We start from the raw sequence: 27,123 nt of genomic DNA, 5'->3' as shown, positions 1-27,123 counted from the left end.
GCAGGAAGAGTGAAGGCTGGAGATACATATAACCAAGGTGCTGAATGGCTACAGGCAAAGGAATTATGGAGAAAGAAAAATGCAGAAGCAGCATATGGGGAAAGAAAATCCTCATGGGAAGTTCAAGAGCAGGAACCAGAAGGGCAAAGCGGAAGGTGTGAAGGTGGGAAAGCCAAAAGTTCAGAGGATAATGGAGTAAAGGAGGAGATGGATCACAGGCTCAAGCAACAGACAGTTTATATCCTGAATGACTTTGTGGAAAGGGTGGAAGCAAGCTGATTTTTCACATACTAAACCATTTAATAGTTATTTCTTGGGTTAAGCCCCAGAAAATTAAACTGAAATCCCATAATAAACTTTAGAACATGTTATTAGTGGTATTAGTTTTGCATTTGGGCCATTGTGGTACATGACCTAATTGCAGACAACCTGGAAAAGGTTCAGAGGAGGCCAACTAAGATGATCACCTGCGGAAACAAACACCTATGAAGAGAGGCTGAAAGAACTGGGTGTACGGAAGATGTGATAGCACTTTTCAAATATTTTGAAAGACTTCCACACAGGAGGGCTAGGTTCTATTCTCAATCATGCAAGTGTCCAGGACATTGAATAATGGACTCAGGTTGTGGGAAGCCAGATTGTGCATGGACAGAGGCATTTAGAAACAGGAGGCTGTCTTTAACTGAGTCCAACTCTTGGTTTATCTTGCTCAGTATTGTTGATACTGATTGGCCACAGCTTGTTCTCCTGGGTTTCAGGCCTTTTTGTGGCCCTACACACTGGAATCAAACCTCCTGCAAGCAAACCATGTAGTTTCCCACAGAGCTAGGTTCCTTCCCCAAGCCTGAGAGTACAGGTTCCTTAGCTTTTGTAAATCAGGCTGAGAATCCTATTGTCATTTTTCTAGGGCAGGAATGAGCACCTGGTGGTTCTCCAGACATCTTGGCCTTCAGGTGCCATCATCCTTCTCCACTGGCTTGCTGATGGGAGTTGCTGACAGCTGGTCTCTCCCTTGACACACACCTCTCCTTTCCCCTTCCCAGCATATCAAGAGGAGAGGCTTTGAATTACAGTCTTTCATAAAGTTACCACAGGCCAGCCAGGAATGTGATATGCTTTTTGACATGCAAGGAGGGTGATATAGAAGTCCTTAGTAATAAACAGTATATTACATTTATACTCTGCTTTCTTTATCTTGCAAAGGACCCAGAACTCATCTTCTCCTTTTTATCCACAAGCCTGTGAAGTAGGTTAGGCTGAGAGTCCATGACTGACTCAAAGTCATCCACTGGCTGAATGCAAACTAGAATCCAAATCTCTCAAATCCCAGTCCAACACTCTAACTACCACTCCCCATCTAGCAAGTTAATGAACCAGCATATTAGCGATTGAGTCCTGCTCATGCTAGGATTCAATTCCAATCTGAATCTCTCTCCTGCCTTCCCCATCAGAGTTAGTCCCACCCTCAGGGAGGTTCCCACTGCTTTTGGAGGGATGGAGGGATTATTCCCTACAGATGGAAGGAAAGCGAGGGATTACTTAATCAGCTAGCTTTCATGAGCCGGCATCAAACAATTTGATGGATTAAGTTATATCCCTCCCTTTCTGGCCTTCTCTGTCCCTCTATAGCTTCTTCCAAGCCAGGGGTAGCCTGGTTATCACCAGATGCCTGATTTGTATGAAAACCTTATGGCCTTGGTATTTCAGCAGAAAATCTCATTCCACCTCTTCTTCCAGTTCAGATTCAGAGGGTGTATTATTCACCTTGGAATGCTAGATTTTGGGAGAAGCAGGCCCAGGCACTCCGGTTGTAGACCAAACAAACTGAAAGGCCACAAGTTACCCATCCCATCCTAGGATATATATTGGAGAAAAAGAAACCAGCTGTGGACCTATTCATGATTTGTCTAAATGCATGAGGGTTATGCATTCTGGGTCCTTCAACTATATCGCTGGACATGCTGACTGCAACTCTATAGTTCAACACTTACCATATTGAATCAGCAAGGTCTGGAATGGAATTCTGTTCCTATATGCAAACAGAACCCTTCACGTGACTGCAGATCTTGCCTGATCAACTCTCCTAATCATGCCAAGAGCTCTACCTGCATTCCAGGCTTGGTGAATTGCTAGAGCAGGAAATGACATCATCACATTCCAGTGAAGCCGCCATATAAAAGTTGTAACTTAACAGCCACTTGTTTTAACAAAAAAAGTAATCAGTATTCTACTTTAAGGACTTAACAAGAATACTAAATCAATGCACTGGCCACAAGGCTGACAGTAATGAGATGAGACAGCGATAAATTCAGTTCACTTCTGTAAGACTTTCATGGCCACCCATGGGTTGTATTTCTGTTGTTTTGCAATTACATTCTAAAGGGAGCATATCCTCCTTGGAGATTGCATTCCTGTGAAAGAAACCTTCGATAGGACAGCATAACTAAAGGAATAGTATCTTCATTAAGTTATACATGACAAGTAAAGTTACTGAACCTGATAATTTTTTAAAATATTTTTTCTCAATGCAACATCATGCATTTCAGATTGTATTCTCTTGAAGCACCAGGAATATCAATAAGGGTTTAGACTTGGTATTAAAGTTTCTAATCCAATCACTGTACTTTAGCCATGCTGGCTGGGGATGTTGGGTACTGTAATATAACACATATGAAGTACAACCGGTTGAGGAAGGCTGCTCTAATTTCAACTCTGATTCAAATTATGAGTCTTTCTCATTCAGATGAAATTACTCACCTGCTTTCTTAAACATTTCTGCATATTCTTCTCTGGAACTCCTAAGGCTAGAAGTCCTTTCTGGAATATCTGAGCATTGTCACACTTCTCTTTCCAGACTCCCCTCAAAATGTTAAATATTTCTTTGGATAATTTATGAATAGATGTGGCAAACAAGATACCATGGCAATATAGATGAACTAATTCACAATTAGATTTCAAGATGTAGATTCATTATTTTAAGACTCTGCCTATAACAAAAGCATGGTCCAAAGGTCTGGTGTCCTTATCCGCCACATTCCTGCATGGATCCGAAGCTCCTTCCATCTATTTCTAATGGCAGGAAGAACCTGGAACTTGAATGTTTCATCAATGGCCAGAAGAAAGAAGACCTTCCAAATCAATGAAAGTTTTCCTCCAGTGGGCTGGCATCTTTCCAAGCAGCCACTCCTTGAATCCATCTACAGCTCCTTAGGTCCCCCCTCTTACTTTGGTGTCACAGAAGCTCAAATCTACAGGTGCAATATAAAATGTTAAGGATGCCATTCTTACATCCTTAACATTTTATATAGCATCTGTAATTAATTTTAATTGGGATAAGCTACTTGAAAGTCAGTCTTGTTGACAAGCAGATTATGAATGTAGGATGTTAATAGGTATACAGCCTGCTATTGCCAGATATCTACATTCAGCTATTGCTGCTACTAGTAAAAATGTACAAGAGCAAACTCATCAGACAATGTGGTTCCTAACAAAAGGCCCAGGAAGGGAGGAAAACAGTGGGCAGGAACCTGAGCAAAAGACAGAAAAGCAGGGAGGGGGAGGCCTGTGGGAAAGGATAGAAGAAGGGAAATTAAACAACTTCTTATTCTTCTAATTCTTATCAATATTTATTGCATTTCAGTACTGCCTGTAGCTGAAGCTCTCTGGGTAGTTTATAACAAGATATAACAGTGGCCTACTGTGAAATCCACAGGTTGGATTCAAAGAAATCTGAACTCTGTTAGATCTCTTGTAGAGTTCTTCAAAATCCCAAATCCCAAATAGTTTAGATGGGTGCAAACAGGCCTGAATGGCAGTCATTTTGGATAAGGTATGGCTGGAAGACACACCATCCTCAGGTGTCTGTGTTTATTTGTGTTTATGCAATGGAACTGCTATTGTTCTGTTGAATTACTGGCAAGTCACAATACATATGTTTATGCATCTGTTTTGGATCAAGCAGTAATGTGGAACAAATCTATATATCTTGGTAAAATAATTAGGTATTTCCTAATATGGTTTCTTTGGCTTATTTATTCTGTTTTGTGAATATAAGTTAACTTTATACAGAATAGGAAGGTAGGAAAAATTATGACCAACAGGTTGCATTGGTTGGCAGATTTACCAGCCTAAAAATTCTGTGTCAGTAATTCAGTCATGAATCTTTGATTTTGCATAATTTTTTCATCAGTGTCTCACTAGCATGATCAATGGTAGGATGGAATCTTATTTTATACATTATATTAGATAAACTATCAACATAACTCTGATGTAAAGGCAATCATTTGAGTATGCATTTTTAAAAAGCAAATGAGTCAGATCATATATGCTAGAAACCTGCAGGTAAAGGATTGGCTAGTTGAAGTCAATAGACATGTTTGGCTAATCAGATTTCAACATTTAGCCAAGACATAAACAATAATCTTGATGTGCATAGAGCTGTTTGGCTTCTTCTTTCATTCAAGAGGAAAACATACTAGGAAGACATAGTTGACAACACCTTCCCATTACATCTGATTCAAGAAACTATGATTAGTGAAACACTTTGAAACACAGCCGGATATTAAACCATGGTTCTAAATGGGCTTAATCTATCTTCCAGCTTCCTGGGAAAAAAGTCACCAGGTTCTCTATTCAAAATTTGGAGACATTCCAGGGCACTGGACATTTTGAAGGCAAACTGAAGTTAGAAATAGACCCAGGAATGGAAACACTGACTATCAAAATGCAGAATCCCTCCAGTACCACCATGTTTTATGCGATTATGTTTCTGTAATCACAGGAGCTTTAAATGGGTAAATAGACAGTGTGGTTTATAAAGTTTCTTTTTCCAAAAGAGTTAAAGGATTTTCTGCTCTCTTCTTGCCTCACGAATGCTTTGGCTCTGCCTCCTCCTCACTCCCTGGTGGGCAGGAGCAAAAGTATTTGGTGAGAACTTGTCTGCTCCTGCACTGGGCACTATAGAAAACAAAGAATGTGGTCCCCATCCTTGAACATGGATGCAATTGCAGGGTGGGTGGGTACTGTGCCTGCCTGCCAAACTTGCATTCCACCCCTCGGTTCTGCCAAAACCCTGTGTGGTTGTGAAGAGAGCTGGACTGGGACTCAGGAGACCTGGGTTCCAGTTTACATTGCTATGTAGCCCATTGTGTGAGTTGGGTTAGTTGCTGCTTGTGATCTCACAACCATCCCTACTTGAACATTCTTCAGTCAGCAAGACCAGGCCGTCAAGTAAGCCATGAAAAGGAGGCACTACCAGGCCCACACTCTGTCTGAAGATTGCCAGGCATTTTTGTTTTGTTTTGATCTGGCCAGGCTTGGATGGTCAGCAAGCTTCCAAATCTGCTGCTTTGGTTCAAAAGGGAAAGCTAGCTTCTCCCTGTCCCCCTCCCCACACAACACCCACACACCTCTGACCCAACCTCCCACCACTGGAGAGGTGTACTGTAAGCATGTGTTGGGCACCCTGGGGGAGAGAACCCCTCATCACGACCTGCATGCTCCAACCTTCCAGTGAGGAATGCTAGGGCAGGTGACCCACCGAGGCAGAAGACAAGGGAGCAGGGCAGTCTTTCTTTCGGCTGGGGCCCAGTAAGCCCTGCTGCTGTAACAGTGGATCTAGGGCAGCAGCAACCCAGCCCTAGATCCAGCCTGCCTGTCCTAACCCTGTGCCACATACCCAAGAAGAAGGCAGCCATTCCAGCAGCCAGCTCAGAAGAGAAATGTTCCAGCTAAGGTTGCCCTCCCTGAACTGCAGAAAGGAAGGTTCAGTTGACAGCAGAAGAGTGTAAGGGAAACACTGTTGAAGACAGATTTTTTTCACTGTTCCGCAACTTTTCAAAAATCACAGATTGAAATGGTAAGATGAGCATTGTAGTGTAGACAGCTATGATCCCCTGCTAAGAATATTATTTAAAATTATACAAATGTAATTTACTTCCACTAATGCATAATTATGGCATTTCAATTACCTCCATAGACATGCTTGATACTGTTGACTTAAATTATGGGTGCCATAAATGTATTCACAGATTCTGTCAAAAGGAAACAAAATAGGGCAGAGGTGAATTGTTCACCAATCATTATGCATAAGGCAGACTTTATTTCTTCCATACAAATTGGGACTGCAATCCTTCCTTCATGGAGCCTAGGTTGCATTCAGCTCTGTGGCTTTAGGAACATCTGGAATGTTAAAATGGCCAAGTATCCTTTTTTACAGGGAACGGTTTTGTATTTGAAGAGCTGTGAGAGGAGTTTCCCCTGCTTAAAAGTCTGTTTAGTCTGAGTCCAGCTGAAAGATACAGAGCTAATAGAGCATATATCTGGGCCCCATTTGGAGAACAGCACCTGTAGAACAGACTGGATGAGGCACACAAGTCACCACATTTCCATATTATGGAGAGATCCACTGGGCAGACTCCCGTGGGTGCTTATGATGTTACCAATTTGCTTCCATGCCACCAGTTCCCTTCTGTGAGCAGTGAATCTGACTGACTTGGTAGCACCCGCAGAACCCACTACTTTTCCAACATTCACCTCTTCCTAGAGGAAGGCCAGAGAGGGGCTAAGGTCATGGACACAACAAGCCATGTTGGGTTTTTACCATTGTTGGTCTGTTGTATTGCCTGAATCCATTTGTGGTATCCCACCATGGTACATTTGGTCTTTAGAAGCCATGAAAATAAACAATGTTTTGCTCTATGATTTCTTCATACCACATGTTGCCTGAACCCAAGGGCATGGATTCTGCCATGCAACTATCACAGGGTCCACCAGAAAGAGTAGCAAATGCATGAACTGTCGCAGCTGGCAACACAGGCAGGGAATGATACACTCTGGACTGAATTCCAGGCACTTGGATTGATGGGGTACATGCCAACAGGAGGAGGACTGACAGGTTAAATGGTAACCATGGTAGGAGAATGGAAAAGACTCGATCATCGGCAGCTAAAAAACCATGAATCATGGTAACCATGCAGGGTTGCTTGCCATGTTATGTGAATGCAGCCAGAGAGAGAGAAAGAGCTCCTAAAATATATTTTGAGCTGGCTTGCCACATTTCTCCAGGATTTCAGGTAGAGGTTTACTCAGCCTGTAGCAAATGTCCCAGTTTCTCACTCACTGCAGGCTGTGCAGTGGAAGTCATCATCACATTCAGAAGTGGAAAAGGAGGAGGGACAGGAGCAAGGAGGAGCAGATGTGGGAAGCAGCCCTTGACCCCATAGGAGGCGTTGGGACAGCCCAGCTGCTCAGCTGGAGGGGCTTCATCATTCTCGAGAGCCCTCCCCCACCGCCAGGCGTGGAGCCAGCAGCATTGCTGAAAGGGAGAAGTTTTCAGTTTGGATTCAACCCATGAGCAGAGGCTTCCCCTTCCAGCTTCAGCAAAAGGCTATTTAGAGTTAAACGGTCCTGCTAACTGTGGGGTTTCAATAAAAGAACTCAGTTTCAAAGGATTGACTTGAGTTCTGAACCTCAAGAGGAGGAAGGGAGGGACCAGCTCCTGGCACAGCCCTACCTGGAGATGCCGAGGACTGAACTTGGCAAGCCATGTGCTGCTCTTCCCCTGCCCAGGACCACTGAGGGAGTGCATGTCCCACCTAAAGGCAAGACCCTGCCCTGAACAGGGCCACAGTGTGCTGCAGTGAAGCTGGGGACATGTCTGATTCCTGTCACTGCTGCACTGGCCCCAACACCCTCGGTCTAACAATCCATCCCCAGTGCTGCAACTCTAGCATGGCTGATTCCATTTTTGGACCTTTTCCTCCATTGTCTCATGACTTAAACAACAATGGAGATTCACAAAGAATCACCACTGTTCTTGTAAACTTTGTCCTGGCACACTAATGGATTAAATGCTGGCATTATTGTTCTCCATTCATCCCTCTTTTCCGTATCTGTATAAAGGAAATAAGTCTTGTGGATTGTAGATAAGTTATTTTCCTCCAGAACCTGCTGTAGCATGATGAAAACAACATTCTAATCAGCTACACAAACATACAATTATGTCCCATTATCTGCAATTAGGTTGCAAGAGGAACATTCTAACTGCTCAATTTCAAATGTTAATAAGCCACAATTCTAGGCTATTCCTAACATCCTGTGACTTCTTTCAATCTTGAAAAAGAAATTCATGAAGTTAGTTGTAATCTGACTTCTAGAAGCATTCATCTCAATATTTGACTTTAGGCTAAATTTTAAGCTCATGGATTTGTTAGTCCCATTGAGCCTGGCAGAATTTCTCTGAGTAGGCATGATGATTGTGTTAAATGTTAATGAGAAGCATCTCCTATTGACTGCAATGAGCCTAAATAAATACGCTTTCTTTATTATATTTGTATCATACCCTTTTTTCCTTTCAAGGAACTCAGAGCAGCTTATATAATCCTTCTCCTCGTCTCAATTTTATCTTCACAACAACCCTATGAGGTAGGTTGGACTGAGAGTCAGTGATTGGCCCAATGTCAGTCTCCACACCCAGTAAGTGGAGACTAGTGAGACTAGGATCCAGATCTCCCTTTCTAGGCCAAAACTCTAACCGCTCCGTATACCACATGAGCATTCTTATTTATAGCATACTTAATTAATGGCCTGAAGAACTGAATATCAGGCTGCCTGCCCACTTTAGGTAATACTTACTGTTTGGATAATTCTGTCAGGGGCTTCCAGCCCATTGTGGGGGTTTCTGGGAAACAGTCGAGGGAAAATGCTGTGTCTTTGAGCACACCCAATACTTACTTGTGGCTGTAAATTCCTGAGGAGTATTTATTGGCGTGTCCCATTGTTTTGGTTGCTTATCTACCACTGTTTTATAGTTATTTGATTTGCCATGTGTAAGCCCTTGCTAAGCACTGCTTTTGTTGCAGAAGGGCAGGATATCCGTTACCTAAAATAAGAGCATTATCAGTCTTCCCATCCTAGAATTTAAGGACTTGATCCAGCGGTGCCCTTTCACAACTGGAAAGACTTTTCCCAGTTAAGCATGTCAGGATATCAGACCTACAAGGAATGAATGTCTGGATCCATAGGGAGCATACAGTCAAGAGTTCAACAATTTATTAACAGCAAACAGGCATTTCTAAATACAACAGTGCTGAAGGGTAGTCAGTTTAGGATAGACTACAAAGGAGCATATACAGTGTTTTATGGAGTTGGTACCATGTACGCATTGCAGGGAGGGGAATAAGATTTTGAATGGGTGATATACAAGAACAATATAAAAGCACACAAGGATAATACAGAAACATGAAGAAATATTATGGCATATCAGGTGCTTCAGGAATAGATTAAAAATTACAGTCAAAAGTTACAGAATTTAACAGTGTCAATATTTGCTTTTACAGTCTGAGGCAGGAAATTCCATAAAGACAAAGAGTAACCCAGTTTAGTATTAAGATAGCAAGCGGCGAAGCAGATGGCGGGATACTGTTGCAACAGTTTCCATTGCCCGGAGGCACTAACAAGAGGTGTACACTGTGTACCAGATAGCAAGTTGATTCATTTTGTGGATTCAGACTGCCTACATTGCTTCGCCCTGTTGACTGAGCTGTGTGTTTGAAGAAACTATTAGTGGGCTTGTGACTCATTCGCGTATCCTGAAGCTTTGTCTTTATTCGCATAGGCAGAGCCTGGATCAAAAAATCCTGGACATTTGAGGGATGTTGGAAGAGAGGCAAATATATATTTAATTCAAAATATACAACTATAACTTTTATTGGGACAACTCCAACAAACACAAGATCGCAGAAGGAATGCAGAAAGTGGTCTTTTACTAAGGTGGAGCCATTGATCCAGTATTTTCAGTGTGGGCCAACTCTGACTCTCCAAAGTTTCAGGCAGAATGTTTTCTGCCCTACCAGGAGACATGTGGGATTGAACATGAGGACTTCAAAATGCAAAACATGAACTCTGCCACTGAGCTAAGGCCCTTCCTTTTATGAGGCAAGAGAACTGAGATTCAGCCATGAGCTTCTGTTAGTACATGGACATGTACAATCTCTTGCACAGTGTCTTTTATAACAGTCGAAGAAGACACTGTATCTTTCAAATGACCTTGTTCAACATGCCTGAACTAAGTCCATATAGTGGGAATTCTAGCACAATGGTTTGTACAACAGCTGCACCATCCAATTCCTTTCATGGATTCATCTCTGAACCCAAATCATCATTGAAAAAACACTCTTGCAGAGTGTCAATCTCTTGATCCACAGACAGTGATTTTCCTCTAGCAGTTGAAGAGTTAGTTCCCCTGATGTGACAGGTAGCTTGGAAAAGGGAGGGCAGTGCAATAATAAGGGACGATGAAGGTATGGCTGCCTAAGATGAAGACAACTTCCAGAAGATTAAATGCTTAAATCAGGGCAGTGAGACAGAGTAACTCTGTGGAGCTTTAGGGCCTAACTAACATATTATGATTATCATGAGAAAATTGGTTTTTGAGACACCACACCTGGGGTATTATGTGAACAAGGCTGCTAAAATCCCCCTTCCCTAACCTGATCCCTTCAGATGTTCTGGTCTACAGCACTCATCGGTTCCAGTCAGCCAGGGCAGTGGGCAGTGCTGGTGAAAGACACGCAAGATACCAATTAGTGATGGAGAATAGAAAAGGGAAAATTGCCTCTTCAGGCATCTTGAGTGTGAATGTATAATGCTGAACTGAGTCCCACTGATTTTGGTTCTTTTTCTACTTATAGCTGTTACAGACCACACAGAGAGCGTTGGCTATTGGGTGGTATGGAAATAACATTAATAATAACAAAAACAACAATGTATTACACTTATTATTTTATTGCTACTTCCAGAAAGAATTATTTCCTTAAACCAACTGATTTTCTTTCTTTTTAAAAATGAAATTATTAGTGTTCTTAGTTGAGCTTGGAGCATTGTTGACGTTTTCTCTGTAGAAACTAAGCCTCCAGTACAGAGTTAGCTGCTCTAGTTCAGAGCACTAGTTCAGAATAATTAGTTTCAAAAACATGCTTCATTTTAATCTGAAATCTGATTAAGACAATCACCTTTGGGCAATTTAAGTCTGTAGTCTTTTGATGGACTATCATCAAAGTTCAAAGACAAAACTGGGAGTTTTATAACCAAAAAAGTATAGGCCATACATTAAATTGTGAAGGACAGAACTGTCTGTAATCAAAGAACTAGCTCAATAATGTATTCTTTCTAGTTGTGGAAACTTGTGGAATTCTATGACAAGGTTTTGAGGTGGCTAGATGGAGGGGACACAGTGGATGTGCTTTACCTCGATCTCAGCAAGGCCTTCAACAAAGAGCTGCATGATAACCTGGTTGAGACATTGAGAAATGCTGGGACAGACCAATGCACTGTCCAATGGATTAGGGCATGGGAGACAGACTGAAAGCAAAGGGTAACTATTAATGGGGAATCATCAGGACGGTGGCCAGTGATGAGTGGGTTCTTGGGTCCTGGGACTGATCCTGTTCAATCTTTTCCTCAGTGACCAGGAAGGGAGGGTGATCAGCCTGCTGATCAGATTCATAGATGATACTAAAATGGGGGCAGGGGCCACAACTGAGGAGCAGTACTCTGGACCCAGAAGGATCTGGACAGACTATGAAAGTGGACAGGGGACAACAGGATGGCATTCCATGCAGAGAAGTGTGAGGTCTTGTACTTGGGGCATAGGAACAGGTGTCATAAGTACCAGCAGCACATGTGAAAGGGATCTCGGGACACTGGTTGACTGCAGGCTAAACATGAGTCAGCAGTGCAATGCAGTGGTCAAGAGGGCGAATGCCACCCTTGGTTGCATAGCCAGAAGCGTGGCTTCTAGATCGAGAGAGGTATTACTACCACTCTGTACGACTCTGGAGCACCCGCAACTGAAGTATTGTGCTCAGTTTTGGGCCTCTCATTACATGAGGGATATAGCCAGGTTAGAGTCAATGCAGTGTAGGGCCACAAGGTTGGTGGCCAGTTTACAGGGAAAGCCATATGAGGAGAGACTGAGGGAACTGTGTCTTTTCAGCCTGGAGAAGAGGAGACTCAGAGGGGACCTGTTGGTGACATATAGGTATGAGAGGTGGTGTCACACAGAGGTGGGTAGGGACCTGTTCTCCCCTGCAGAGGAAGGCAGGACGTGCTCCAATGAAGCCAAGCTCAAGGAACCAAGATCCAATTTAGATGCCAGGAAGTACTTCCCAACAGTCAGGACCCCGAGGGTGTTGAATGGGCTTCCACGGGAGGTGGTTGAGGCCCCATTGGTGAGGGTGTTCAAAGATAGGCTGGACATGCACATGCTAGGCATGTTGTGAGCAGAGCTGGCTGGAGCCGGGGTCAGACTAGAAGGCCCAGGAGGCCCCTTCTGACTCACTCTGTTTCTTTGTTTCTAATTTCATCCAACCTGGGCTTGCACACTGCTACTGCAAGGCTGTAGGCACAGAACTTCATGCAATGAAATGGGGGATTATAAAACGACTCTTGTGAAAAAAGGAACATCAAAGATGATGATGAACATGGCACTCCCTTGATGCACAGGAGGGTTCTTCCCTCCCTTCCAATGGCAGCCCCAACTTCCCACACGCCCTTCCCAAGTCTGGGAAGGAGTCTTCTGCAGTAATATTCCTTGAGATCCTAAGAGCCTCCTTGGCCCTATGTGCACAGAGGGAGAGTGGATTTTGTCTTTCCTTTTATGAATAATAATATAGTAGCATATATTTGGATTGGTTGTTTTACCAAATGCCACTAGGTGCTTACCACCTAAATTTCAACCCAACACAGGGAGGGACTGAGCCACAGGCTTTGTGGAAGGAGTGATATGTGAAGAAAAGAGCACCCCAAGAAGGGCCACCGCTCTCTCTTCCCTTTGCAATGGGGTACATGCAAGGGATTCCTTGAATGGTAAGGGCAATTTCTTACTGGCTAGACTGCTAACACCTCCACTGACTTCATAAAGGTAAAGTATTTTAAACGTGAAGGCCATATGAGCCTCTTACATTTCACAATTCAGTTGCTGTACCAGGGTAGGGTTTCTGTTGCTGTGATGTGCCATCAAGTGGTCTCCAACTTAAGGAGACCCTATGAATGAAAGTCTTCCAAAATGCCCTGCCCACAGCAGCCCTGGTGCTTCTAGGAAGTGCCAAGAATGCCTTAAGCAGTGGCTAGATGTAATTCACTGGAGGCAGGTGAAGAAGCCAGAGAACCATAATTTCCATCCTTACAGGAAGTGCCGGTTGCAATTCCCCTAGTCTAAATGCTGCAAAAACATGCATGCAGGCCCCCAGAGTACAAGTAATGGGTAACTTGTCTTATCCGATCGCATTTTATATTAGGTCATTGTATCTCTTTATTAGTATGTAAATTCAATTCACCTGTATTATAAATCTGTCAACAACTTTTAGACCTTTACAGGCCAGATGGAAATGTCAAGACAAAGACTGATCAACAGGAAATATTGGTCTCTGGATATAATTGAGGGAGATTGGATCACTTGAGCTTCTATACATTGCTGGATCCGAGTACATATCAAGTCTTTAATTCATTACCTGCACGCACATAGTGAATGCATACAGGAGGGAATGGCATCGTGCCCACTGGCCATGCCCCAATGTCATGTTCCTGGTGCTCTTCACTGCCCTTAAACTCCAAGCATTAGTGGGAATGTCTGAAAGAAGAGTCGGCATGCAAACAGATATGGATAGGAACCTCTTACCTTACAAATGGGATGATGCTGATAAACACGTGCTGATTTCAGATCTTCCATTTTCACATCAGAAAATCTCATGTTTGTTTTGTGCATTTAAGAGATGCTTTTGGGGCCATTTCCAGTGGTTGCTGCAGCTAAAGATGAGCAAGGCAGAGCCAATATGCAAGCATATTTCAGCCTCAAGCTCTCACTGCCATGCTGGGGCCTTGGATGGGCCCAGCCAAGCCTCTGAGCTGGAGGTCTGGCTCCCTGTCCTAAGCCTTTGATGGTGATGCAGGCATGCTGGTGCCTGCCTGTTTTATTGACATGCAGCCAGTGTGTTGGCTGAGGGAGCTCCTCATTTCAGTTTTTTCTCTGAACATTCTAGGGAGCCTTAGCTGACCTCCGACACGCACAGATTCAGGAATATGGAGGTTTAAACCTACTGACCTGCTTACATGGTGTTCCTACTCTGATGATACTGGGAAGTATCTGAACCCTCAAAAAGTACTGTATGCATATTAAAAACAGTATTGTTAAACAAACCATCTCTTGCTTTTATTAAAAATCTAAAGCTAATCTAATTTTCCACCAGATGTTTAACTGTTAATTTCCAAAATGATTTAAGATAAACTTTTTCTTATCTTTGTGATCTTACGCCACCTCTCAAAACCAATGAAGTACCTTTGTGGTAGGTGTGTAAGTATGCACCTGGAGCAAAAAGGGGCTGAATTGATATACAGGAGACAGTGAGATGTTTCCAACCCCTATACATACATATATGGGTAGTATATATTTTTCTTTCAGCACAACAAAGGGAGTTCAAGTTATTGCTCTGAGTGGTGACCTATGTCTGTAAGGAATGTCTGTTCACTTACTCAACCAAATTACAGTTGATTAATGTTGTTATCGATTGTCATGTCTTGTTTACTATTACTAGCAATTCACTGGTTCTTTCCACCTGCTTTGCTTTTGACACCAAGCCTACTAAATTATTGATCTGTGCCCATGTATTGGTCATTATTTCAATTATTTGCTGAGGTGCATTTTGTATAGGCTGTGTGCTTCCAGTCAGCTCACCACCGCCCTGCCTGAAACATCCAATTATTGCTCCAAACGCAATACTGCTTTCTTTTTCCTCCTTATAGCTGCCTTTCTTGTGTCTTCATGGGAGAAAACTAAGCTGAACAAAACATAGGAACTCTCTCATCAGGTTTAGGAACAATTGCTAGACTGTTTTCTGGTTCAGCATTCCTAAACTGCTGACTGGAGATTCCTAAATGTCCTGTACATGCTGCTTGTGAGATGCAATCATTTAGAACGTAAGTGTTTGGAAGAATGTGCATGCAGCCATCTCATAACTCATGGCTGCTTAATACTCCGTTTACAGATCTGGCGTGGATGCTGCTGCCTCTGCAATTGCTCTCACGCTGAGTAAGTCTAAAAGCTTTTACCTGCATGGTTCACCCTGACACACTGTTTAAATAGTGGGCAAGAGATGCCTATCCTCTCAGGAGAGCCGTTCCTCACTTGGTAAGTTTTAGAACAAAGCACATGTACCATAAAATGGGGTGCACAATCTTTCCACCCTGGAGCCACATCCAGTATCAGCTGTGGGGATGGAGGTATGCACACAACACCCTGCATGCATATGAATATACTCTTCCCCCTTTCTGACACTCATGCACACACGGATGCTTCTGAAACCGCCCCCCCACCAATTGGTTTCCTTCTTTCATTTCACCTCTTCCTTTTAAGCTGTTCTGGGAGCCACTCACAGGACTGTGCAATTCCTGCCATAAAAGCGCTGGTCCTAGAGCATCCTCCTGAAAGCATTATAGTCCTGCCATTATAGTCCTGACCCACTCCTAGAATGTCATCCTGGAAACTTTACCATGCCCCTTGTAGAAGTCCCATTCCCCTCCCTTCCCTGTCTAGGGTTGCTAGAGCTTTCCCTCTTACGAGCTTTTCCACCATCTTTCCCAGAATGGGTGTATGGTGAAGTGGCATGTAATGCCCCGTATCCTCTCTACTACCCCTTCTGAAGATCTTAACCACTGACACCACCCTCCAATCCTCTGGAACTTCCCCTGTTCTCCATGAGGCCTCAAAATTGAAGCCAATGGACGCGAGAGTACCCCTGACAATTCCCAAAGTACCCTTGGATGTGGCCCATCAGGGTCCCACATCTTTGTAACAGCCAGGGCCTGAGGAGCTCCTTGACTTCTAGGGGGTAACTCCAATCTGTGCCCTCATGACATCACCCTCATCTACCCTCCCCCCCAGTAGATCTCCCCCAATCCACTTTGGGGAGAACACAGAAGCAAAATAATAATTTAACATCTGTGCCTTTTCCCTTGCATCAGTTATACCCTCCCTCCTTTTTAAGTGGCCCCATTTCCTGTCTCCCCTCCCTCTTCCTGTTTACATGAAGGTAGAAGCCTTTTTTGTTGTTCTTGGCATATTTTGCAAGTCTCAGCTCATAATCAGCCTTAGCCTTGCAAAGAATCCTTCTGCACTGAACTGCCTCCCCCAGTGTCCATTTCCTGTGGAGGTCCCTTTTCCTTCTAATCCCTCTTACCGCCTCTCTTCTCCCATGCCTCCCCTGTCCGAGAAGATCACTTGTGCCACAGACTCTTCTTCAGCCTCCCCAGTGCCCCCATGGGAGGCTTGGCTAAAGAGGCAAAAATGTCTCTGCTGATGCCAGTGAAGGGAAATGCCAATAGGAAAATGTATTGGGGTGGAAGCTTAAATGTCCCATTTCTGGAGTTCCATGGTTCCAATGAAATCAGGGCCGCACATATTTGCACAAAGATAAAGAAAACTGTTCTGCATATTGAGACATGTGGTTTACCTGCACGAGTCATTCGGCCCTGAATACATTGATTTTCTGAGTCTGCTAGAAGTAAGTGTTAAGCCCAGTATATTTTGCTAAATGTTAAAGGGGCCCTGCTGAACTCAAGGGAGATTGGCACCCCTTTATCCTTCTGTTAGACTATTGGTGTTACTATTCAGCAATAACAGGTGCAATCCAGCCCCCGTTGGCCTTAAGACTGATGTTGATTTTAACAGTTTTGCATTAAACCCTATCTTTCCAAATGTATACTTCCATTTCCAGTGCATATTTTGAATCTAAGAAAGTATCAATTCCAGTTTCTGCCTGGTTATATCCTTTACAAGCACAATGTGCTAAGCCATGCCGTACATTTTAGTTAAATGTAACCCTGATTAATGTCATGAGCAGAGCCGGCTAGAGCCGGGGGTCAGACTAGATGGCCCAGGAGACCCTTTCTGATTCGCTCTGTTTCTATGTTTGTAATTATTTTATTTTGTAATGGAACTGTTACTCTGCACCACTGGGTACTAAATACATAAAATACTAGGGATCCTATTAGTATCACTGGTCTAGTACAATAACACCAGAAATCAGGCTGAACTGGGTCGCAGCTTTGCTCATAAATACATATTCATATAATTCATCATGTCAAAAAGACTAATGTTTGTTCTAATCAATTACATTTACATCTGAGATGCTTCGCTGCAGATATTGACACAATGCACCATTGCAATGCTTTTCACTGACCTTTGTTTCAAGGATACATAATACAAACTTGTTGATGTAGCTCAAAGCAACAGCACATTGACTGAACTCAAAACTTCCTGTAGAAGCAGACATGTGCTTAGTTAGGGATATCATATGATTTCTGGACATGAGAAAAAAGCCTATTTAACCCTAAAGGTAAAGGTTTCCCCTTGGCGTTACGTCCAGTCATGCCTGACTCTAGGGGGCGGTGCTCATCTCCATTTCCTAGCCGAGGAAGCCAGCATTTGTCTGCAGACAGTCTCCGTGGTCATGTGGCCGGCATGACTAAACACCGAAGTGCACGGAATGCTGTTCCCTGCCCACCAAAGTGGTACCTTTTCATCTATTTGCATTTGCATGCTTTCGAACTGCAAGGTTGGCAGGAGCTGGGACGGAGCAACGGGAACTCACCCCGTTGTGCAGACTTGAACCGGTGACCTTTCGATCAACCAGCCCAGCAGCACAGCAGTTTAAACCACTGCACCACCTACAGTCATTTAACCCTACAGATATATTTTTCCAAGTAAATTATAGGATTGGAAATGATCATTTAAACTAATCATTGTCCTTAAAATCTTCTACAGAGGTCCTTTTCCAAAAGCCCTCCTTGGAGGAAGTATGGGGGGGGGGCTGTTACAAGGAGAAGGGCCTCCTCATTGGTGGTGCCTCAAGTGTGGAATATGCTCCCCGGAAAGGATCATGTGGCACCAACTCTTTATTCCTTCTGGCTGCAGACCAAAAGCTTTTTATTTAACTAGTATTTTAATTGTTGATTTTGATATATATCAAATCTAATCTTATTAGATATATAAGATTAGATTTGATATATATAGATCAAATTAGATATATTAGATATATCTGATCTAATCTTATTTTGATCAAGTGCTCCAAATTGTTTCTATGTTTATATTATTGTATATCATCTTGAGATTTTCTCTAAAAACAATAGATGGTACAGAAAATATTTAAATAAATAAAATAAAATAATTCTCTATAAATATTGTCTTTGCTCAGATGTTGTCAGAACATCTGAAGAATATATAACCAGTCCTCTGAAGGGTTCACAAGCAGTGATATAGAAAACCTTCCCTATTTCTGTCTTTGAATATTGTAGGGCTGACCAAATCACCCACCAACTGTTTGTGATCCCCTGTATTAAATATTTCTCTAAAATGCATTTACCAGGGGTGGGGGGGTGGCTTTTAGGGCAGACGTTCTCCCAAGGCAGCATACAGCAATAAAGCATACAACAGCAAAGGGATATCCAAAGTAGTAATGACACAATGAAAACAGCAATGAAAAGCAGCAACATGAGCAATTGGGTCAGGAGGATGAAGGAAAATGGTGTCTCCAAGGCCTTCCTAGAAGCCTGCAATGTTGAAGCATGTCAGACCCTGAAGGCACTGCATCCCAAGCCTCTTCCATGGGTTTTTCTTCATGTGTAAGGACATCCTGCTGATAACCTTACTGCTGGCAGCTCCACCCGACTAGCGGAGAGCAGAATCTGCATGAATGTGGTGCAACACAGAACAGCTTGGATGGGAGTCTTATTATTCTAATTATAAATAATTTTTTAAATAAATGAATGAATGTTAAATTAGATATGCTTCATGGAACTCCTTTGGTTCTCAAAAAATATGAACAATAACTTTTCTAAGGGTCTGCCTAAGCATAGTACAAGTCCCATAGCTAGCTGTGCTAAACTATCCCGTACTACTGGGCAGGGGGGCAGGGACCCTGCAATAGAAGGCTTTCACCTTTCACTTCTCCCTCCTTCATAGCTGTGATCCAGATGGGGGACTCACACCTGCAATTTACAAAGATAGGGGAAGTCTCACTTGACTTACCTCTAAGGTATGAGATAGGAAGAGTCTTACAAAAGCAGACAGGGAGGGCAAGACAGCATTGAATCAAGCACATGTGGGCCAATCTCACTTTACAAAGAACTCAGGAGCAGGTTTTGCACAGGGACTTCCACTCTGAAATGTGATCCCTGTTTCAAATATTGGGTGGGGTTGCATGACATGACAAGTGAGGTTGGTTTCTTGCACAGGAAGGTCTGTTGCTTCATCCAAACCCTGCTATGGTATTTCAGCATGGTGCATTTTGGTTTTCAGAAACAATGGTTTGTTCTATGGTTTCTGTACTTTACCATGATTTCGTTGATCATCTGAACCTGTCATCATGGTTTCCAGTTTCCATAGAGCCCTCTGGAAAGATCAGGCATGGTGGCTGATGGGTATGTGCAAACAACAGGAGAACTGAATGAGGAGGATGGAATTCACTTAATTGTCTGTCAGACACATCTAGGTAAAGAACCATGAACTGTGGAAACCATGCAAGGCTGCTTGTCAAAACATGTGAACCCAGCTATTGTCCCAGCCATGCACTATGAGAAGTACCTCAAGCTGCCCTGGACTCCCTATCCATAGCATAAAGATGACAACACTGCTCCAGTGTTAGGATTGTGGAAGGAACGTATGAGAAATGCTTTGGACATTCACAAGTGTGGTATAGATATAATGATCTACAGGGCTTTTTTTGACAGATTTTTCCAAGTGATTATGAATCGCCCTGTTGGGCATAGCAGATCATTAACACAGTGCCTGCGGGCTGCTTGTGTGTCGGCTGATTGTTGGCGCTGATTGTCAGGGAGCTGCTCAGCTTGGGATCAGTTGTGTGGTCGCGCACCAGCAGCAACCATTGTGTAAAAGTGTGACCCCACGATATGAGTTCTGGCACCTTTTTTTTTTTTTTTTTTACAAAAAAAGGAATGGAGATCTATATAGATACTCACATTTATCCTGGAAAACCTGTACTAAAAGTTTACAGTTGGAACCACGGAGAGCCACATGTGAAGTGTAATATTGGGTAGTATCCAGTAAATCCCCCATCTGTGAAACACATTTGCAACTGATTATATTATACTAAGTTAAAGGATGCTCTTTTATACCTGTAATGTGCATATCTCACTTTAAAATATACATTTTTAAAATCATAGAAGTGTGAGGGGAGTACAAAAGTCATAGCAGAAACAGCTTTAGATTTACAAGTATGCAAGTCGAGAAAGTAGGATCATACAGCATTTGCAAGATCTTCTGTGAAATGGGTGCTTGGGGATGTCTGATTTTTGCACATTCCTTTACCAAATGATCTGATCTGTTCTTCAGACTAATGTAGAGAATGGAGTTAGCTATCCACTAGATTTTGCACTTTTCCAAATGCTGCAGTAGCATTCTCAATGGCTTTGACATATCAAAGTGCACATTTAAATACATAACTTATACTATTGAATATAGATCTTGAGGGATTTGTTTTGAATTGGTGATCAGAATGGAACATAGAAACATAGAAACAGAGCGAGTCAGAAGGGGTCTCCCAGGCCATCTAGTCTAACCCCCAGCACCAGCCTGCTCCGCACACAACATGCCCACCATGTGCATGTCCAGCCTATCTTTGAACACCCTCACTGATGGGGCCTCAATGACCTCTCATGGAAGCCCATTCCAGAAAGGTTTCAGTCTGTAAGTGACCCAGGACTGGGACAGAGGTTTACCTTCCAGAACAACAGTGTTCCTAAACGCATAGCCAACGTAAGACTGGGTGTGTTTTAAAACAGGAACCAGAATGTCTTAAAGTGGCCAGTTAAAGCTCCGGTCTCAACCCTCTTGAGAACCTTTGGCAAGACTTCAAAGTTGATGTTTACCAGCAACACCTATCCAACTTGAGAGAGCTAACACAATTTTGGCAGGAAGAATGGACAAACATGGGTGGTCCAGATGCACAAACCTGATAGAAAAGACTTACAGCCATAACTGATGCTAAAGGTGCTTCTATCAAGTCTTGACTCAGGGGGAGAATATGCATGCAACCAAGAAGGGTTGGGGGAGAATATGCATGCAACCAAGAAGGGTTGGGGGAGAATATGCATGCAACCAAGAAGGGTTGGGGGAGAATATGTATGTGACCAAGTAGGGTCTTTGTTGTTGTTGTTATTTACTTAACTTTTGTGCCACAATAAAAATATTTTATGCATTCACAGTATTGAGTAGCTTGTGTACATCAAGTGGTAAAAATGCCAATTAATGTACTTCAGTTCATTTGACTGCAACACAACATACAGAAAAATGAAAGTGGCAATATCTCTTCAAGACAGTAAATATAGTATCAGGCTGCATATCTTCAGGAGCAACTATTGCATTGAGCCATGATGAGGAAAGGAAAAGAGAGAATCCATTAATTTTACAGTAGACATGTTCTGCTATCAGATGATACATTAGGAAGATAAGATACAAAGCAGCCAAGAATGATAAGAGAAACAGAACTGTATTGCTTATATATTTCTCTATCCTTTTGGGATCCAAAAAGTGGAACAGTTCGTTCTTTCATTAAATTTGACCTTTAATGCTCAGACCTTTTTCATTTTCAAGTGAAGGATGTGAAGGTTTCTAGAGAGCTCAAAGTTTAGTTTCCATCATGAAGGTGCAAACTCTTATCTTCAAATGTTCCTTGAAACTTATTTAGCTGTGATCTGCCCTCTTCACAGTTTTCAGAGAAGGCATTTGAAATCTTATAGCAGGAAAATACTGATGGGTTCAACTGTGGTCGAGTGATTTTTATTCTGATCTTTCTGAGGAAATACAGGATTTCATTAGCCTGTTATAGTTGAAGCAGCATGTGGAGTCCAAATGGAAACCCTCCACCCCTTGTCTTCCTTTGCCTGGTGTTTACCAGTTGCACTTCCTGACATGCAAACCACTTCCCACTGATTCTTTGTGCAGCCCTTTGTGTACACCAGGCGTGGCCAGACTCACTCAACAGAAGAGCCACACACCGTAAAGGTTGGAAGTCTGAGAGCCACAGGAGGTTCCCAGGGGCAGCAGGCAGTGAGCAGCAAGCAGGAACCTGCAGGTGGCAGCCACGGGGAGTGGTGAGCAGCAAGAGGACCCCCACAGGCACCTGCAGCAGTGAGCTGGCTTATGCACCCAAGTGCCACTGCTGCTCCTTCACTGTTTCATGCAGAACGTGTGCACTGCCACAACGGAAAAGCAGCAGTGAGCAATAAACTCAAAGAGCTGAGCCCAGGTTTGGCCGCCCCTGCTGTACTCCATCAAGGAATTGTACAAGAACAATCAAATCAAATATGAGAAACTTTCTCCCACTTAGTACATTCCAGGTATTTGGACTTCAGTATCCATCCGCCCTATCCACCTTGGTCAATGGTCAGAAATGCTGCAAGTTGTCATTCAGATATATCTTTAGGGCACTAGGCAGGCAGAGTCTGCTACATAAACAGCAGCTTTCTTCTTGAAAGTGCCATCAGTACATTTAATATGAGTCTCAGCATGTCAGTGTTCCTTCACAGTAAGCTTAACCCTCTGTTCACTCAGGAGAATGAGAAGGAAAAGTCATGATGGCATTACAGCTTGTCATCCAAAGCCCATTGGCCATTGGCTTTCTTCATTTTTGTCTTACCTTTTCCACATCTGTTTTGTTAAAGATGGTGTTACCTTTCAGCCATTCCTTGCCTTGGTTAGACAGAAAGTAAATTTGTCTTTAAATGTAGTCAGGTTTGATGTGTATAGAAAATAACTGCATGAGGAGAGACAGGGCCCTCGCCTCCTCCTTCCAAGTTTTGCCATTGCTGTGTTCATGGAGAGCAGGAGCCTGAAGAACTGCATCTCTCCTGTCTGTGGAGGTTCCCCACATAGTCCATGATGTTTGAAATCAGTGTCCTGGACCACGTGGAGAGCCCGGCTGAACATGCAGCTGGCTTCAGTCCTCCATCCCCTTCCCCATGCAGGGAAGGCGAAGGAGCAGGGAAGCAACTAAAACACAGATCAGTCATTGCCTAGCCCTTCTGGGAGGAGGACCTTCAGGTGTCATTGAATGCAGTGGGACTTACTTCTGAGTAGAGTTGCTACAGATTGTACTGTTACTCACAGGCGTCCATAGGTCTGGCCAGGCTACTAATCTCTGACTAAAGGAAATAGATAATGGACTGATTTACAAATAATACAGATGTTGGGAAACGCAGCATTTCTCCAGGAATTATGCATTCAATAAATATTCCAACCACAGACATCAACACAAGCAAGAAATGGCATTTTCTTGAGGTTTTAATGATGTTCAATTTCCAAGCTAAGCTGCAGCCTTTATTTGACTTATTATAGCTTAAGCAATTTCTGAGCAATAAACTTAGCTGACGGATTCCACTACAGACCCACAGTGACATCTAGAGCATAGGAAATCAGTACGGACCGGGAAAGAAACCCAGGCAAAGAAACCAAATTTGTTCCCCCTGGAAAGGAGATGTGGTGGGGTGCTGTGGGAGGATGCATGTACTGATGGATTGTGTAAGGAGAAAGGAACGGGACGCTCATTTGTTTCTTTACCTGGGGCACAAACGCAGCCGGTGAACAATTGCATAATTTCAGGGAGGCTGTGCAGTACATCATGCTGCTTATCGTCATTCGTGACTGTCTTTTTGCTACTGGCCTCTCTCCCTCCTCTTCAGAAACATTTGGGAAGAAGGAGGAAACCAAGCACTAAATAGGCATGGTGGGCGGGGGTGGGCGAGTGGAAGTCCCTCCCAGCAGTGAGTTGAGAAGATGGATTGCCTCAGCAACCAGGATGCGGGTGGCAGTGGCGGGGGGATGGGGATGATGGGACGGACCCTCTGATTTCACAGTGCTGAAAGGTTTACTGGTTACCAGCAGTATTGAACAGAATTTTCACCCCAGTTTGGCCCAAACTGTGCACAGAGCTGTTTGCAAATGGCCATTCAAAATTCTCCATCTTACAGGGGAATAATGGGGGGATGGGATTTCATCAAATTTTGCAGGAGGGAGGAGACATTCCCACTGATGTGACTCCTCATTGGCAGTGATAATACAGCACAGCTTCCTCACTGCCTTCCTTTTTCTCCAAGGTGGTTCTTTGAACCTGAAGGTAATACGCAGCTGTCATGACAAACAGACAAGAATGGGTAGCCCCAGAGATGGAAAGAACTTATAAACAACACAGTTCCTCCAGGGTGAACAATCAGATCCTCTCAAAGGTATTGCTATTTTGATCTCCAAAGTGAATTCATTGGAATGCTTCTTCTACATAAGACCACCAATCGGACCAACCACATTCCAAATAAATATGTACTGATTAGTTTTAAGAGACCCTGTTGCGTGGTGGCTAGTGTGCGGGACTGGGGACCTGAGATCTGGGTTCTAGTTCCCACTTGGTCATGGAGCTCACTGGGTATCTTTGGCCAGTCACAAAATCCCAACCTGACCTACTTCACAAGGTTGTTGTGAGAATAAAATGGAGCAATGTAAGCCTCCTTGAATTCCTCACAAGAGGAAAAAAAGATAGGATATCAATGAATGCAATAACAATAATAATAGTTCAATAGCCAATAAACCCATGTGGCCTATATCCAGAAGGTTACTATTCACAATTGAATAAAGACAATCTTTTCATTGGCCTGAAACACATGATACAATGTTCTTAGTCTGGCCTTCCTTACCCTTGTCCCCTCCAAACATGTTGGATCACAACTCTCTTGGCCAAGCTGACTGGGAATTATGGGAGTTGCAGTTCAACAAATCCAGGGGTCACCACTGCCTGGGAAGCCTGCTTTCAGTAAAGCTTATGCATTTCTTGCAAAAACTTTAAGCAAAGGTTGCATAGCCTGGACCAATTACACCTGCTCCCAGAATGTGGAAAATGCCAGCAGTGACATGCTGGGATAATGGTGAAGGTGCAGTTGGAAGTGGAAGCATTCAGAAATTCTGAACTTGAGCCCAAGCTTGTATTGGTTCTTCCACGCAAATACCACTGCTGCCAGTTCTACCCTGACACACTCCTCCCTTTCCTCTAAACTGGTGGCGAGACATGGGCAACACAATAAGGTCTCTCCCCTTATTTAAGGTCCTTCCCATCCCCAACTTTTAAGGCCACCCAGAATGCTGCAATAACAGTATTCTGGGCTCAAGGAATCTTGAGAACTATTGTTCCTCCGTGATTCTGAACCGAACCCAGACATCTCCTTGGGGCTCCTCATTTCTGGGACATTGCTGTTCTAGTTGCTGGTGGAGGTGGGATACGGAAGAGCAGAGGGACAGATCTTACCTAGCCAGCTGCTAGGTAAGTCTGAAAATCAGCCAAAGGGGCACTTGCCCTCTCTTTCTGTTTGCAGGCTTCCCACGGGTATTTAGTCCACCATTGCGAAAAACAAGAAGCAGAACTAGATATGCCTTTAATCTGATCCACCAGGGCTCTGTTTACATTCTTGACATTAACTCTTTCAGGAGGAAGGAGAAGGTCTTACAGTCTGCCCTTTGTGAGCAATTACTTGAAGAAAACCAAGAAGGAACAAGGTGCTCTGTAGATACAACCCAATCACACCAGGAAATCTGCATTGTAGAGACTGAACAGGTTTAGGGTTGTCCACACGCAGGGCAGGAGATAATACAGACCAGGAGAATTGTGCTACCTCTGTTTAAAAAGGTACTGCTCTTTTCCATGTGGTGTGCAGGCCCTTCTTGTTCTGCTTTTCAACATTTTCAGAAATCAGAAAATACAGGAGCTTTTGCTTCAAAAACAAATGTGCCTAAACTATGCAAAAATTTATCACATTAATCCTGCTTGATTCAGTAAAGTGTTAGTTCTTTTTGGCATGGTAACAATAGAACAAAACTTTAAAAGTTAAGAATTTTTAGGGCAAATTCTCATCTGAAAGGTGTAGGGCCTTGGTGTTAAAATATGCAGGCAATCCCTTGACATATTAACATGAAAGCAATACCAGCTGGATGCTCTCCCTGATCAGTGCATGAAGGGATTGTAGAACCAAAGAAGAGTACAGTGGAAAGGGGCCAATACGGCCATCAAGTCCAACCTGCTGTTCAGTGCAAGATTCTCCTTGGATTTTTGAGCCTGTGAATGTGCAGAAAAAAAGTATCCTTTTCACATTGTTTTCACAGAAAGGAAACTTAAGAGTTTATCACAAAGCATCCTTTCCCCTTAATTATAATCAATAGATGCCATAAAAACACCTTGATCGAGGTTTTGAGCTGAAATGTCTCACTGATTCCCCTAAAAACTAGATTCTTTCTCATGGTCTCACCAGAATGAGTTCCGCCCTCTGTGCTGCTCAAATTATGGCTAGAGGAATGCCTGTGGGACAGTCTTTCACTCTTTCACATTCAGCATGAATTCCTGGTTATGCAAAATGAAGCACAGACCCATTTTAAAATTCAAACTGAGGTGGCCCATGGCTTAAAAAGATCTCAAGAAGAATGAATCACACACAATCACGCCATTCCACCCAGAAAATGAAATGGAAATGAAAGTTCAAACAGCAGTAATAAATCTGATTTATAAGAGCAACCAAATAAAAAACTAAATCCCTTTAAATGTCATCTGAGGGAATGACAGCGGGAACATGTCTGCTAATGGGCACTGACTGCTTTTCCATTGTGGCAGTGCATACATTCTGCACGAAACAGTGAATGAGCAGCAGTGGCACATGGGTGCATAAGCCAGCCATGCTCTCCTCCCTTGATTGGAATGCACAAAGAAGCCCATGCTTAGCTTTACTCACTAAAATCTGCTGGGCTGCCAAACTTCTAGGTACACCTGAGGAAGAGCTCCCTATAACTTGAAAAATCGTGCTTAGAATTCTAGGCATGAGTTGGCACACTGACGGTTTCTCCTTTCTTACCTTCAGATTGTAGTTATGTGGGACCAACATGGGTAGTAAGACCCTGTGTGTCCTTTGCTAAGAATATTGAACAGTTTTTACACATGAATGCCACCAGGTGGCAAGCTCAGGTTAAAGATGGATGAATGTTTGCACTGTCCTTAATAACCAACATGAAAGCACAACAAATCA

Source organism: Varanus komodoensis, unplaced genomic scaffold (assembly GCF_004798865.1).
Source record: "Varanus komodoensis strain SLA01 unplaced genomic scaffold, ASM479886v1 scaffold17, whole genome shotgun sequence".
NCBI classification, from domain to species: domain Eukaryota; kingdom Metazoa; phylum Chordata; class Lepidosauria; order Squamata; family Varanidae; genus Varanus; species Varanus komodoensis.
Note: the sequence above shows the minus strand (reverse complement) of the source record.